Source organism: Nanorana parkeri, unplaced genomic scaffold (assembly GCF_000935625.1).
Source record: "Nanorana parkeri isolate BGI_ZX_2015 unplaced genomic scaffold, ASM93562v1 scaffold63, whole genome shotgun sequence".
Lineage (NCBI taxonomy): Eukaryota > Metazoa > Chordata > Amphibia > Anura > Dicroglossidae > Nanorana > Nanorana parkeri.
In genome coordinates, this window is record NW_017306331.1 from 2,483,376 (window position 1) to 2,499,203 (window position 15,828).

Below are 15,828 nucleotides of genomic sequence, written 5' to 3' on the forward strand. Positions count from 1 at the left end.
GGCTCCATGCTCTCTCGTCACAAGTGACGAGAGAGCATGGGGCTGGCTTCCCGGCCGATCAGGAAGCCGGGGACCGTGTAATGACATGCTGTTTGGATTCCTAATCAGTCGGAAGCTGGCCAATCAGGAAGCCAGGTGCCGTGTAATGACGTGGCACCCGGCTTTCTGATTGGCAAGAAAGCCAGCTCCATGCTTTCTCATTACCTAGTGACGAGAAGCATGAGGACGGCTTCCCTGCTAAATGGGAAGCCGGGTTGCGAGTCTTTACACGCTGCCCCGGCTTCCTGGCTAATCAGGAAGCCAGGTGGCGAGTCATTACATGCCGCCTGGCTTCCTGAATGGGACTTCTGGTACTCGGTATCGGCGGGTACCGGAAAAAAAATATCGGTACTCATACCGAAATACCAGTAATCATCGGTACTCATACTCGATACCGAAATACCAGTATCGGTGCATCCCTAGTAACCACAGTCATTAGAAAAAGGAATCAAAGCGGTGGAATCAAAGCTGTACGAACATTATACAAAATATTTGCCTTTTCTGTCAGCCTCTACATCTACACAGATGACCTTCAGATATCATTCATCCAAAGTTTCAGGGTTTTCAAAACTAGCCTGAAATAAGAAAACTAATGCAGCCACCCCATCTAAGTTCTGGTAAGCTGCAATATATGACATTTTTGTTCTTGGGTTTAGACATACTTTAAGCAATACAACTAAGCTCAGTCACCTTTATGCCCTTGGTCTGTGAATGGATAGTGAACGAGCAGTAGGCTGATGAGGTAAATCCTCTGCTCTCTCCAATCTTTATTCTCAGCAACACATGTTCTACAACACACTTGATTGGCTCGGCTCCTGCTCCCCCTTTCTGATCTCTTCTTTTCAAGGGATGAAAATAAGCTAATACCAAGTCAAACTCAGTTACTGATTAACTACAATAATTGTTTTGGGGTTTAATTGTATTATCTGCTAGGAGTTTACCTTTATTATAATGGGCAACCTTACTGCAGACCAATAGGAGAGCTCAACAGTTGGGGGACAGTTGGGCCAAGATTGACTTAACAGGAAAAGTCAAGATTTGTATATAACATTAGTTGGCTACATTTGAGAGTTTAATACTACTTTAAGTTTACTTTAACAACATCCATAACTGTGAACTGCCAGTCTAAACCTGATACTCGTTCTTGGAAAAGCGTTACATAAATGCACCTAGACGCACATATTACTACATCACCTAACTATAATGCAGCTTTACATTAAACTCTTGATATTTGAATCAGGTTAAGTGTAGAAGTGGGTTATGTAATGCTACACAAATGACTGTGAGAGGATTTGAGCTGCTACAGTAATGTGTCAGGAAGATGCGAATTTCCTCGGTTATCACTGTGAATGGCGAACACACAAAGCCCTCATCAGAAAGTGCAGAGGTGAAAAGAAAAGAGGAGGCAACTCTCGGTGAAGCCCTTCCATCGAGAGGAGCGCTGAATAAAATAACACCCGCAAAGACCAGTCAATGCAGCAATATCCCCAGCAGGCAAATTGGATGAAAGACTCAGAAGTAATTCAAGAAGCCTCAGCACAGCTGTTCAGCGGCGACGCTGAGGTAAAAGATGTCATTCCCTGAAAATAGTTAAGGATCTAGCTACTAGGTCATAATACGGCTTATTCCAGACCTCCCAAAGGTCATGAATACTTACGTTAATGTCGGCCAAGCAATTTGCTGAAGCACATCCAGGCTACCCTTGTATTAACAAGCAACAACATTAAAACTAAACCCCAAAATAAGTAGACTGTATATATATTATTATTATTATATAGTGCACATTCACATCAGGTCCCTGCCCTCAAGGAGCTTACAGTCTAAGGTCCCTATCTCACAGTCATACAGGGCCGATTTAGACAGGAGGCAATTTACCTTTCAGCATATTTTTGGAGCTTTTGAGTATGTTTTTTTTATACTGTATGTATCTATAATGTTTATACGCCAGGTGGTAGGCCAAGTGGGTTTATGTAAACCATGGGACTCCAAGGTGAATTCTAAGTTTTTTTAAGGGGAACTAAAATCCTGCTTTAAAAAAATTGCTGGCAAAAGAGACATGTAAAGTCTCTTCTGTGGAAATAAAAAAATTCCCATGTTCTTGCAATTTTTCTTTAATCATGTACACTGCATGGTGCATTTGTTATGCAATGTAAATCCGACCTCATTCTTGGAATGTCAGGTGGTGGGGATGAGGAAACTCCTGTGCGCACGTCAAATACAACAGGAAGTGAAAGGAAATCTCTTCATAGGGAAGTTCTTGTCCCTGTTGAAAAAATGTCCCTCTATTCCTTTTCAGATTTTCCCTCCCTTTTAGACTCATTGACAATGGTCACCGGGACAGATAGAGTGAATTCTATTTTACACACCTGGAAGTTTGAAATGGTGGCCGGGGTCAGCAAAGTGTTTCAACACATGGCCTCCCATAAGGTAAATAAATATCCCATCCTTTTCCAGATATGTCTCCTTTCAGTTTTGGCCTTGTAGTGACAAGCGGTCCTCCCCAACAGCTAATACTTACCTTCCTTTCACCTCTCCATTCAGCTGTTCCCGCCATTCACAGCAGTGCCAGGTATTTACTCTATGGCGAAAGGAGCAGTGGGGGAGCAAAAAAAAAGGTAAACATAGCCAACTGAGATGGAGAATTAAAGCAAACGTGCTATGTCCTGAATGGAAAAACTACAAGTATGCTTTCAGGTGAAAAGAGTTCTTCCCAAAGAGCGCATTCATTAGAAAATTAGGAGAATCGCATATTTCATTTTATTCCCCTAACTATATTCATGCCTACTTGACCAACCAATGGAGAATCGTGCAATTTATAAATCACAATTGTTTGGATCCCTGAATTGTGTGATTTTCTGCAATCAGACAAAGCTTGATGTAAATAATCAGGAGAAATGTGAATCTGCAATTTGTGGTTTTCAATCAAATCAGGAGAATTGGGGCCACAGACATTAGCCTCTTTTGATGTAACTGGTCGTGTATACACAAATCACCGCTATTTGAATATACAAGCAATCCACCGGCTATAGAGCCGGCGGATCGCTTGTATAAGGTCCCGTGACGTGCGCCCCCCCCCCCTGTGAGCCCGGGACCAGCATACTGTCTGTGTCACAGGGGATCAGAGGGAGGTCGGTTCACGATCTCCCTCCGGTCCCCTCTCCACTGTCAGAATGCGGAAGTGGTGTATATTACATTACAGATATCTGCTTCATCAGCGTGGTCCTAGGTGACATTAGGGGTCTTGGACATTAGGGGTCTTGGAAAATAAAGCTCTATCTGTCCCCAAAAATGGTATAAAATTCATTTCAGTACAGCGTTGCATGACGGAATAAATATCAGTCAAAGTAATGCAGCGCTGAACACTGAAAAATGGCCTGGACAGGAAGGGGGTCTAAACACCTGGTCTTCAAGCGGTTAATAAGCTGACAGAAGTTCTAATCCAAGTAGATGTAAACTAAACTAAAACTAAAGCACTGTGTATCAACAATTACCATTTTAAAAAAAATAAATACAACACTTGTTGTCACCTTTTTGTTTATCATTTGTTACATCGCAGTGGTGCTAATCTCCTGCAGCCACTTTCTTTCTATATACATGGACTCCAGTAATGGCTCCACAGCATTTCTAATGATGGTTTTCCTAAAGTCTTCCAAAGCCTTTGTAGGTTCCCTAATGGTCAAAACAGTGGAGCATGCCTTTGTATATTCCCTAGTAGTGACAACTGTGGACCATGCCTTTGTAGGTTCCCCAATGGTCAGAACAGTGGACTATGCCTTCATAGATTCTCTAATGGTCAGGACAGTGGACCATACCTTTATAGGTTCCCTAATGGTCACAAGAGTGGACTATGCTTTCGAAGGTTGCCTAATGGTGACAGCAGTGGACTATGCTTTTGAAGGTTGCCTAATGGTGACAGCAGTGGACTATGCTTTTGAAGGTTGCCTAATGGTGACAGCAGTGGACTATGCTTTTGAAGGTTGCCTAATGGTGACAGCAGTGGACTATGCTTTTGAAGGTTGCCTAATGGTGACAGTAGTAGACTATGCCTTTGAAGGTTGCCTAATGAAGACAACAGTGGACTATGCGTTTGAAGGTTGCCTAATGAAGACAGCAGTGGACTATGCCAGCACAATGTATTTTAAAATGGCCACTTATATTCTTTATCAGAAGTCTATGTGACAGAGTGGCAATGCAGAAATACAAGTGGCAGACATGGACAGAGCATTCAGTATAGAGATGTCACCAGCACACCAGACTCCTTCAAGGATAATCAATCGTGAATTTATTCAAAACTTATGTCAAATACGCAAGCACTTTCGGGACCACATAGGATCCCTTCATCAGGCATAGCAGTGCCTGGTGAAGGCACTGCTATGCCTGATGAAGGGATCCTGTGTGGTCCCGAAAGCGCTTGTGTATTTGACATAAGTTTTGAATAAATCTGCGATTGATTATCCTTGAAGGAGTGTAGTGTGCTGGTGACATCTCTATATTGTCTGCAATTGGCGGCGCCATCCGCAGTCATTCAAAGCACCCTTCCCCCATATTCAGGGTTGTCCGTTAATGAGTGCAACAAACCTTTCTCTTCATATCCTGATCATGGACAGAGCATTGTCACACAATACCAGGATATTCCTTTAGGGCCGGATCACCAGATATTTTACCATAAGCTGCAGATATGCAAAAAATGATTGAAGATTATACTGCTAATAGGTGATTTGGCATATACTTTAACTGTTAATTTTGTAACTTATGTTGCTCACATGAACAATTGTGCATTGCTGCATATTTTTAAAGCAGGAAGCACTCCTGTTAAAATTCCTCATACTTAGATATTTTTACTCTCTATATATGTGTGATGCTCCAGCTTCCCATGCTTAGTTTATTGCCACCACAGTGATTTCTCATTAAATTGCTACCTACCTAATGGTCTCACCTGAAATAACCTGTTAAACTGAGCTAAAAAAAAGATTTTCTCTCGACTCTGGCTTATACTGACTACCCATTCACATTGAAAGCCTTTTTCCACACTGTACATGGAACTGTTTCATGTCTCCAATTACTTTTCAACAACCAACTTGTCATCTTTGTCTCTCAGTTGAATGCCCACCTGTATAACAGCTTTTTACACGTAGTCAAAGAATTTCATACTGCCCATCACAAGTCTATCGCCTTTCTCCATCAGCTTTAGCAAACTGCACTTTGTCAGTTACTGTTTTCATTCACTTCTGACTATCAAGTTTATATCCTCCAGGTGAAAAGTGTACCTGTCACCATGCACAATACAAAACTGCAGTTTTGAGAGTTAAGCTATACCGTCCAACTTTTGCAGGTGGGAAAGTTGTACACCATATAGGTTAATCCTTCTTAAAGGGTTTCTAAACCCTCCGTTTTTTTTTGCATATCTCTACTGCTAAAAAGCAGTAGAGATATGCAAAAAGTAAAAAAAAAAAAACGCTTTAACAGCGGTTTAAACTAACCGGTCTTCGCCGCGCGCTCCCGCCTGAAAATCCGAAACTGCTCGGGCGGCTGCAAAGCATCTTGGGGTGGGCGCATGCGCAATTCGGATTTGCGGCCAGGAGACGAGGAGAGACGCAAGGTAAGTCTATGGATGCATGCACCCGCATGCAGACACTGTGGGATGTTCGTGGGAGTGCCAGCAAGGACAGAGGAGTCAGCGCTGGATCGGACACCCGACACAGCGCTGGAAAGAAGGCTAAAAAGGACAGGAAAGAAGAGGAAGATCGGATTAAGAGACATCAGTTAAGGTAAGTGCTGACATTAACATTGGGAGGAGGGGAAAAATTTACTTTAATGTCACTTTAAAGCTCAAATCCAACTAAAATGTTTTATTTAGCTTTGGATAGAATGGGGAAGGGTTAGAGCCTCTATCAGCTTTTTACAACCCCAATTCCAAAAACATTTGGAGGCTTTGTAAAATCTACATAAAAACAGAATGCAATGATTTGCATATTTCATAAATGCATAGCATATTCACAATTGAAAACAATCAATAAAACAAGGATTGCACATAGAACAATATCGGACCTCTGAAAAGTACAAGCATGCATATGTACTCAGTACTTGGTTTGGACCCCTTTTGCAGCACTTACTGCAATTACTTTTGCATGATATTCTAATTATTCGAGTTTCACCTGTATCCAGGTTTTAGAGCAGCATATGCTCCCATCCAGGTGACGTCTTTTTCAGGGAAGGCTTTGCATATTTCAGCAGGCAATGCTAAACCACATACTGGATCTATCAACAGAATAGCTTCGTAGTAGAAGAGTCCAGATGCTCAACTGGCCTGCCTGCAGTCCAGACCTTTGACCAACTGAAAATGTTTGGCGCATCTTAAAACGTAAAATACGACAAAGAAGAACTAGGACTGTTGAGCAGTTAGAATCCTATATCAGGCAAGAATGTAACAACATTCCTCTACCAGAACTCCAGCAACTGGTCTCCTCAGTTCCCAAACATTTACAGAGTGTTGTTAAAAGAAGAGGGGATGCTACACCATGGTAAATATGGCCCTGTCTCAACTTTGAGACGTGTTGCTGCCAAAATTACCTTATTTTTTTTTTAAATGGTAGATTTTCTCAGTTTAAACATTTGATGTGTTTTCTTTTTTCTAGTGCACATGAAATATGAGTTTATGAGATTTGCAAATCCTTGCATTCTGTTTTTATGTAGAGTTTACAAAGCGCCCTAACTTTTTGGCTTTGCAGCCGGTTGAGGAGATTTTCCCTCACTTATTGTCACTTCAAGGGTAAAACGTCTGACAATGTTTTTACTACTTTCCTGGTGATGCCTGCACTTCCCATTTCCTGCACAGGGGTCACAGGGACAGGAAGAGAGAAAAAAAAATCTCCCCAATAGGGGCACAACAGAAATATACATCTGAGGGAAATTTTAACTCTCCCCTGATCTACTGTGCAAGCACAGCCAGGACAGGATGCAAATCTGTATGCAAGTTTGCATCTGGGGAGGGCAAGGGTGAGCTAGATTAGGTCAGCAGAGGGGAGCAAAAAGGATAAGTGCACTTTGTTTAAAAGTGCACTTATTCTTTAAATCAAGTGTGGCTTGCTTGTTAATAAATGTGCAGTCAATGGCAACCCAACTCCATTGTGTTTTTGGAGTATATTAAAACAAACAAAAATGTTTTTTATGGGAAACAGTTTTCTTAAGCAATACAATAATTTGCACAGTTATTTCTCTGCATGAACCAATGAAACGTGAAATGAGAAAAAAAACAGAGGTTGTCTCTTCTGAACATCATTTTAAACTAAGAGTTAATTTAATGGCCAGAAATGTAAAAAAAAAGGGTAAACAAAGAAAAATCCTCATATCATTTCATTCAATACATCATATTATTAGCCTGAATGATGTCGCTAACTAAAGCATGGCTTTTTTTTCCCTGCATGTCAGAGCTGTCCCCTAATGACTGCTGATCTCATGAGTGATTGAGCAATATTCACAAAGCAGCAGGAGAGGTGTAGAAAGCACAAATATACAGAATAAATATAGCAGAACCAGGGAGATCCTTGCGCTGCACTCCAGCAAAGAAAACATGGAGCAGCACAGTAGTGACATCACCAAATCTCACTCACAATCTTGTGTGACTAGCAGTCAGAGGCAGCAGATACCAAGCTTCGAGGCTCAAGGCACAGAAAGTGCACTTTTTTTTTTTCTTCAAAGTACTGCTTAGCACAGTTAACATTTCTAGGTGTTCCCTGTAACATAGCAAATCTTATCTTTGATTCCAGGTCCCCTTTAAGGTATCATAAACAACTTCTAATAGTTTGAACCCCTCCAATTAAGAGGTGTGTTGGACAAGTGCAGTGTTGGAATTATCTCCCTTTTCTTAGTCCAGATGTATGATAAGTTATCTAAAATTTAAATCCCATACTTGTTAAAATGTGGGACTGTGTTAGTTGAGGCAAAGATCCAGAATGGTAGCCATTGTCATCCAGATATAAAGCCCTGTGCCTTGAAAGCTACCTTTCATTTCCACTGCAGTTAGCCACACTAAGCTAAATTTGTTATTTTGACAAGTACTATTCTGCATTCAGTACTGGCACTCAGCCATCATCTAGTGCAAACATTTTCTCTAAATATATTTTCAGAAGGTCAGATGGTCATACCACTATGTTAGAATTATTTATCCTGCTACAATTTGATCCCATGCATGTCTGTTTAGATCACTGTGTCTCATATCAGAGATGAAACAAATTCTTGGTGGTTTGATGCTCTTTTAGCAAATAAAATTGCTACCTTTCTCTATGTGCGGATTACAGGTACACAAATACAGTTGTTATCACATTTCCTATGATGCTTCACCGTTTCCCATACATTCATTATTCATGTTCTACAATCCACCTTTGAGGTGCCCGAAATGAACCTAGCCATGACGTTAAACATGCACCTCCTAGTCTCTTACACATTGCCTTTCCTGTAATTGGTTTTCACAGACCATCTTGTCAACCACATATTAATACAACCCACCAAAACGGAGCTTACAGAGTTCCATCCTCTTCATTCCTATTTCATACAAGCCAATGTCCACTACTGCTACTGTAATAAAGCCATCATCCAATTATGAAAATGCTTTCAAACACATACTTCTGGCCTATGGGATGAAGTGAACCTGTAATTGGTCCATAAGAAGGAAAGTAACATGGCCACTGCACAGCAGACACCATGGAGCTAGTCATGTTCCTCCTGTACAACTGATGTCACAGCCTTCTCATGCACTACATTATGGGAGGTGGGGAAAAGTGTGCATATGCATCTCATGCCTTGAAGTTTATACAGATATCACTGACACAATATTAGCAAGAGGTATAAGTAAGTGTCCTCACTACTTGCCTGAGGAAGGGGTCCACAGCAGCCCTGAAAGATCGCTCTGACTTTTGGTGGCAAACAAATGGTTCGCTCATAATTCTTGTTAATGGTGTGTTAGTGATATCACTACGCAAGGAATTTGTAATTTGACGGCGCCAGCGGTCGCTTCACTGTAGCACCCAGGAACCTATGGTCTATGGCTGTAAGGATTGCACTGTACTACATAAGTATCATGCTTTGACCTTTGACACCCACCATCATTGAACCCGCTTCCTGTAAACCCAGGATGTAAAACAAGCAGTAAATGAGCGGTCACATCCTGAGTAGAAAAGCCTGTCCCAGTCAGCATATTGTAGAGAAGGACACCTGCTCTCTATGTGGAAGCAGTGGTCTCTCTGTAACAGTCCATCATGCTTCCTACATAGTTAGACCTATAGCTCTGCAATCTGCAACACTTATACTCCCTGCTGATTTGAGAGATGTAGCTCTAGGTGTGCAAATAAACCTCTGCAAAGAGTATTTCTTCCACACAGAGAGCAAGGGTCCTTCTCAGCAGCATGCTGGCAGGGGACAGACTTTTTTTAATTAGGATTTAGCTGCTTTCTAAAGGAAACAAAATGTAAGGACAGCACACCTGGAATGTATTTAGCTGATGTAACCAGGATGTGCAGTTGGCCTTTAATGAATTAACGGGTTAATATAGATTCAGAAATCAAGATGCCACCCTGCCTTGCATATGAATGACAAATGCACAAAACATAGCTGTCATTCTATTTTCGCAAATACAGCACAAGATAAGTGCATGTCTCATATGAGGTTCACACCTCGTTCTGCGATAGGCTCTCTTTTCTTTCTTCCAGAATTTATAGCATACTAATTCAAACGCATTATATCCCTGCAGTATTTTTCACATGTTCCCACTAAGTGTTTCCACGGCTGCCAATAACTTCTTAAAAAACGCACTCAAGTCTTACAAGTGTTTTTGAATGTAAACATTGAACTATATGAAAGATTTAAGGATACAAACATCTCCTGAATGTAATCATGTATATACATGAAGGCCAATCTGCGTGTTACAGTGGCTTCCTGAATAGACCTTGTTTTCATGCAAATGAGTCAGGACTGTACAACTCCCTCACTATTCAGGGAATCAGACAATGCCACCCTTGCTTTAGAAAAAATGGAATTACATTAGGTGCCTAATATTACAGAAGGCACTGGGGCTACATGTGCTATTTCCTAAAGTCCTGTTTCTCTGATTGTCGGCATAAAATATCACTGCACTGGGCTAACATTACGCAAGGATGCCAAGAACAAATATATATATATATTTTTTTAAATAGTACATAAAAAATACAGAATTATTCAGCATGGCAAACTACAAACTTTGAATTGAAATAAAATGGCTATTCCACATTTTATTGTGTGTTACATTATTTTAAAAGTAAACTCCAGGCAGACCATTTCACATATAGTTGAAATACATATACGTTTACTGTTCTAAATGTCAAAGCGTTTGTGATTCCATACAGCTAACCTTGTGATTTCCACTCATTTCAACACTGCACATCCAGATAGGCTGATTAAGCAATTCATCTTCCTGGTTCAGGAATTTAGCTTTCTATGTCAACTCTCCACCCCCAGTCTTCTCATTAGACTAGGAATCAGCATTAACAGCTATGTTCAGTGAGCAAGGAGCTGACCAAGGTAGCAGTAATGCTAAACCAGGAATTAGCTGAGTGATATTACTGACTAGAGGTGTGTGTTGGAAAAATAATGATCAAAATTAAAAAACATTTGGCAGGTACAACAAATGTATAAACTGTGAGGTGCAGCAGAGTATGTTATTAATATATTATTATATATATATCTTGGAAAGTGAACACATCACAGACATTACATTTTAATCACACATACTTTAGCTTAAAGAAAAACAGATGTGATTAGGCTTTTGAAAGAAACTAAATATGCAGTATTTAATTATTATAAGTTGAAGGGTTTACCAATGAAAGTATTTGTTCCCTAATTTAGTTTAAAGCAACCCTGTCTCTAGAATAAGAATGGAAAACAAAGTGCCCCTTGCAAAGAAAAGAGTTCACACCTACCTGTCATGCCACATATCTGCTATGTATTGCAGAGATACAGCTGTCTGGAGAATCTTTTTTGGTTCCCTACTGTGCTCTGAGGTTCCTCTCAACAGCACCAACATCACTGTAGGACGCTGTAGTGATGTAGAGGCCAGTGGATCAAGCCATGAGCGCAGATGGGAACCAGGCATTGAACACACCTAGAAGTGGGTTGGATTGTGAAGGTTTATCAGATAGCTGTATATTTGCATCAGCAGCGTGGGAGGTGAAACAGGTAGATATGAATTCTGTCCTTTGCAGAGAGGGAAAAGGAGTCTGGAGGAGGGTATAAAGGGTATAAAGGGTAGAGGGTGCAGCAAGGTATATGCAGAAAAATAATTATAGTACACGTATTGTATGAGTTAAAAAACTCAGGACATGGGCAGTTTTCCTTTAATGGTAAAACCAATTAAATGGTGACATGTTTCAGTACATCCCAGACTTGTTTTGTGGAGAGAGGGTGAGGACCTCCATCTGGAAGATTTCTTCTACTTCGTATAACCACATTAAGATCGAGGGAGGGGAGGGGTGGCTCCACTTTAGTGGGATGCAGGAATTTTTGGTGATAGAGGTATCAGACCACGCTTTGTGGTGATAGAGGTATTGTGCAAAAAAAAAAAAAAGAAGAAGAGGTATGGGTCCTCTGGGATAGTGAAATCTATGAAATTCTAAGAATCTTCCTTCACCATTTTCTAGAAATTCCTCAATTTTGGGCAAGAGCAAAACACATGCAAAAGATTGCCCTGATCAGCATCACATTTCCAGCAGTGATAAAAAATGTTTGGGTAAACTTCATGGATGACAGTTGGCGTTCGGTACCATCTTGTCAAAATTTGGTACAGATAGAGGATTTCAATGAGAGATGAAAGATTTTTTTTGCATCTGCTCAGGGTTTAAAGCAATTTCTAAATCTTTTTTACATTTTGTCAAACAAAGGAATCATAGGTTCCATACTTGACTGTGGATTTAATAGTTATTTGTAACTGTTCAAAGGTAATGAGTGAGACAAGTGTTGTTTGAAGATGTTGGTATAATTTGAGAACATTAGAGGAGGAAATGTAAGAGGTAAAGTTATTGATAGTGGATTGGTTAGCCTTGATTCAGGGAGATGGAGGTCAAAGTTTGTTGGTCCTTGAGGGCCTTGGCTAGAAGTCAACCACATAGTTGTCATTTAAATATCCAGTTCCTTAGAGATATAATTAAAAATTATAGGGGTCTTGTAGTAGGCTTACAGGTAGAGGAATAAAAGAGTGGTGAAAGCTTGTGGGGCAGGGACCAAAGCAAGTAGGGGAGGAGGGGATAACTAATGGGGCAATAGGAGAGTTGAGGTGGGTGAGGAATGGGACTGGACACCAGTTACAGAAAACCAGAGGGGGGAGTAGTGGGGACTGTGAGGAAAATCCTCTATTATACTGGCCCGAGATAAAACTGTCCTTCAGGGGTGTATCCTACGGGGAAAGGTGGATAGTACAGAAATTGCGATGCACTGGTTTGGAATTAGTCTTTTTGACTAATTAGTCTTTTTGATTTGAGCAAGTTTCTTTAACATATGTTACATCGTAGGACAGTTCACCTTTCATAGTTAACCTCCCTGGCGGTATGATTTTTAATTTTTTTCATGTTATTTTTCGGTCTATTTTTTTTCGAATTTTTTTCGTCTTTGTCGGGTTTTTTTTTTTTATCCCCCCGGTTCCGCCCCCCTGCGACGCGTACACTTGCAAGCGACGGAACCCAGAGGGCGGAAGCCGGCATCGGCCGCAGAACACAGCGCGGCTCGAGGGACAAGGTAAGTAAATGCTATGCGGATTTCCCGAGTATAGCTCGGGGTTACTGCTTATGGTATGGAAAAGTAACCCCGAGCTACACTCGGGAATACCGCCAGGGAGGTTAAAGGATTTCTCAGGTTTCCATTATATGTTTATCTAGTCTGTTACCCTATTGGATTGCATACAACTTACTCTTGTAACGAAATGTTTACATTTTTTTGGCAATACAAATGCAATCCAATAGGGTAACAGACAAGATAAACATATAATGGAAAACTGAGAAATCCTTTAACTATGAAAGGTGAACTGTCCTAGGATGGAACATGTTAAAGAAACTTGCTCAAATCATAACAGTAGCAGTGTTGAGCTAGTGGAGGTGCATCTCGACAACCGGGAGGATCGTCCTCTCTTTGGTCAGTCACAGGAGCATAATAACAATAGAATGGCATATATATTTCCCTAAAGCATAGCACTGAAACTGTTTAAAACAAAAACACTGGGCATGGTCAGTAGGACCGCCCTTTAGCATATCTTGGACACTGTAAATCAGAGTGTCATATTTCTGGGTCAGCCAGTGTAAGAGTTTCACATATTTCACTAAACATACGACAAACATTAAGCAGAGATTCATCTAGATCAGAGATCATGTGTAAATTTCAGGGTGCATTGGTGCCACAAGAAATCTCAAACTTTATGTGTGGAGCATTCCCGACTAGAGGCGCTGTCTAGGAGCATTCCACCTCCATGTAAAGGTAGGAATCAACAAATAAACACACAAATCGGACTGCTTCATAAAAGTTCTTAATGAGCGGTCGAGATATTTCATGTTGTACTGCTGATCATAATCTGCATATCAAAGTAGTTTTCAACACAAATGGAAACTGTCAAGTACGGGTCGATCAGCAATAGTAACCACTGAAGAGACTTAGCCCAATGCATTTCACTCCATCACATACATGAAAATATATGCTTAATCTTCAACCCCCAATCACACCAATGTATGTATCACTAAAGGTGTCCAAGGTATATGTTTTATGGTTATAGGGTGAGGAGTTGATAAGTAGTAATAATTCAGGCAAAATATATTAAACTGGCATGAATTTCACTCAAATTGGGCATATGTAAATCCTCTGCCCTGTAACGGAGTTTATTCCCAGGCCATATTAGGTATTGCAAAGGACCAGGTAAAAGATCTTAAAGTGACATTAAAGGCAAAAAAAAAATTCCCTCCCCCAATGTAAATGTTAGCACTTACCTTAAATGATGTCTCTTTTCCGATCCTTCCTCTTCTTTCCCCATGTTTTCATCTGTCCCTCCAGCAGTGTGACGTCACTCCGATCCAGCGCTGACTGCTCTGTCTCTCCGATCCAGCGGTGTCTGCAGGCGGGTGCACGCGTCCATAGACTTACCTTGCGTCTCTGCTCGTCTCCCGGCCGAGAATCGGAAAGAGGAGCTGTCCGGAGAGCAGCTAAAATAGCCTTAAAGTGACATTAAAGGCAAAAAAATGTTTCCCTCCCCCCAATGTAAATGTTAGCACTTACCTTGAATGATGTCTCTTTTCCGATCTTCCTCTTCTTTCCCCATGTTTTCATCTGTCCCTCCAGCGGTGTGACGTCACTCCGATCCAGCGCTGACTGCTCTGTCTCTCCGATCCAGCGGTGTCTGCAGGCGGGTGCATGCGTCCATAGACTTACCTTGCGTCTCTGCTCGTCTCCCGGCCGAGAATCGGAACTGCGCATGCGCCCGCCCCAAGATCCTTTGCGGCCATACGAGCAGTTCCTGATTCTCGGCGCGGGAACGAGCGGCGATAACGAGGTAAGTTTAAAAGGATTTTAAGCGTTTTTTTTTACACTTCTTGCCTATATCTACTGCATGCTAGCAGTAGATATAGGCAAAAAAACCGGAGGGTTTAGAACCCCTTTAAGGGAAGTAAAATTGATCTTCATGTCGGTAGTACAATAAGGGGCCAAGTGCCAAAAGGAAAAATTGTGCATGGTAATGATGTAGGGTGCATTGGTCATACTTATCAGCCGTATGGTGATGAGTCTCTGCCCTGCCAGAAAGGAGTGGATTCTGTTCTATAAATCTAGTGACATTTAAGTACAATGTAAGTGCAGAAAGTTACTGGCAAACCTGTCCTGGTTCAGACTGTGAGGGGTGTAGGGAGAGGGATCTAGATCTCAGTGGTTCACTCCTTTGTAGCTGTTGAGTCCTTACGATTCCCAAGGATGCGTGTCATTCAGGATCAAGTTAGAGACAGTCTGGGATCAGGATTGGTGTGATATGAAGAAATTAAAAAAATCCAGAACCCTTTGATGATTTAAACAAGATGAAGGACTGATAATTTTTGTGAATAATAGGATGTTAAGGAGAAAGCCAATATGTGCATTGCACCAGCATCTCTGATCTTTTGTAGAAGAGGCTTAAAAAATCTTCTCATTTGAAGTTAGCATCTGGAGACATCCAGGTAAATTGGTATGTGTACATCATCAACATTTAAAGGACCCTTTAGCCACATTTGCTTTATAATACCCTCTTTGATAATATAATAATAGACCCTGCACACATCTCTGGGTCTGGATGAGGCTTGCTGGAGAGGACCTAGTGTTGATGTTCTCTGTCACATTCTATTTGTGTGTTTGTTGATATGATTTTTTGAAAGTTTCAAGCTATGTGACAATAGCTTGCAGGTTAGAGTTGTTTTTTCCAAGATTATAAGTCCAGAAGTTAAAACAAAGACATCTTGCCTGACCTCTGTAATATCGTTTTTGTAGGCAGACTCTTTTCTAGTTGTAAAGGTCTCAAAGTCAGTCTTAGTAGACAAGGCTTCTATAATGGCCCTGAGGTTTGAATCCACTACTGGGCTGTAATCCGCAGGCTGGGAGGTAGTGTGTGAAACAGCAGGAGAGGATGCAGAAGGCACCAAGTGAGATCACCAGAATTCAAGTGAGTGCGTTCCATGTCCCTGAGGTGGTGGAAGCGTCCACATCTCTGCTGAAGCAGAGCCAGCATGTCCATCGCTACCCCAATGTGGGAGAGGTGTAAAGAGTGTA

General features: G+C 41.2%; 1 protein-coding gene across 1 annotated transcript in view; it reads right to left on the minus strand.

The window, feature by feature from the left end:
* Nucleotides 1-15,828, minus strand: part of CAMKMT (calmodulin-lysine N-methyltransferase) — a 334,629-nt gene that overhangs the window by 42,792 nt on the left and 276,009 nt on the right. The window lies entirely within an intron of this gene.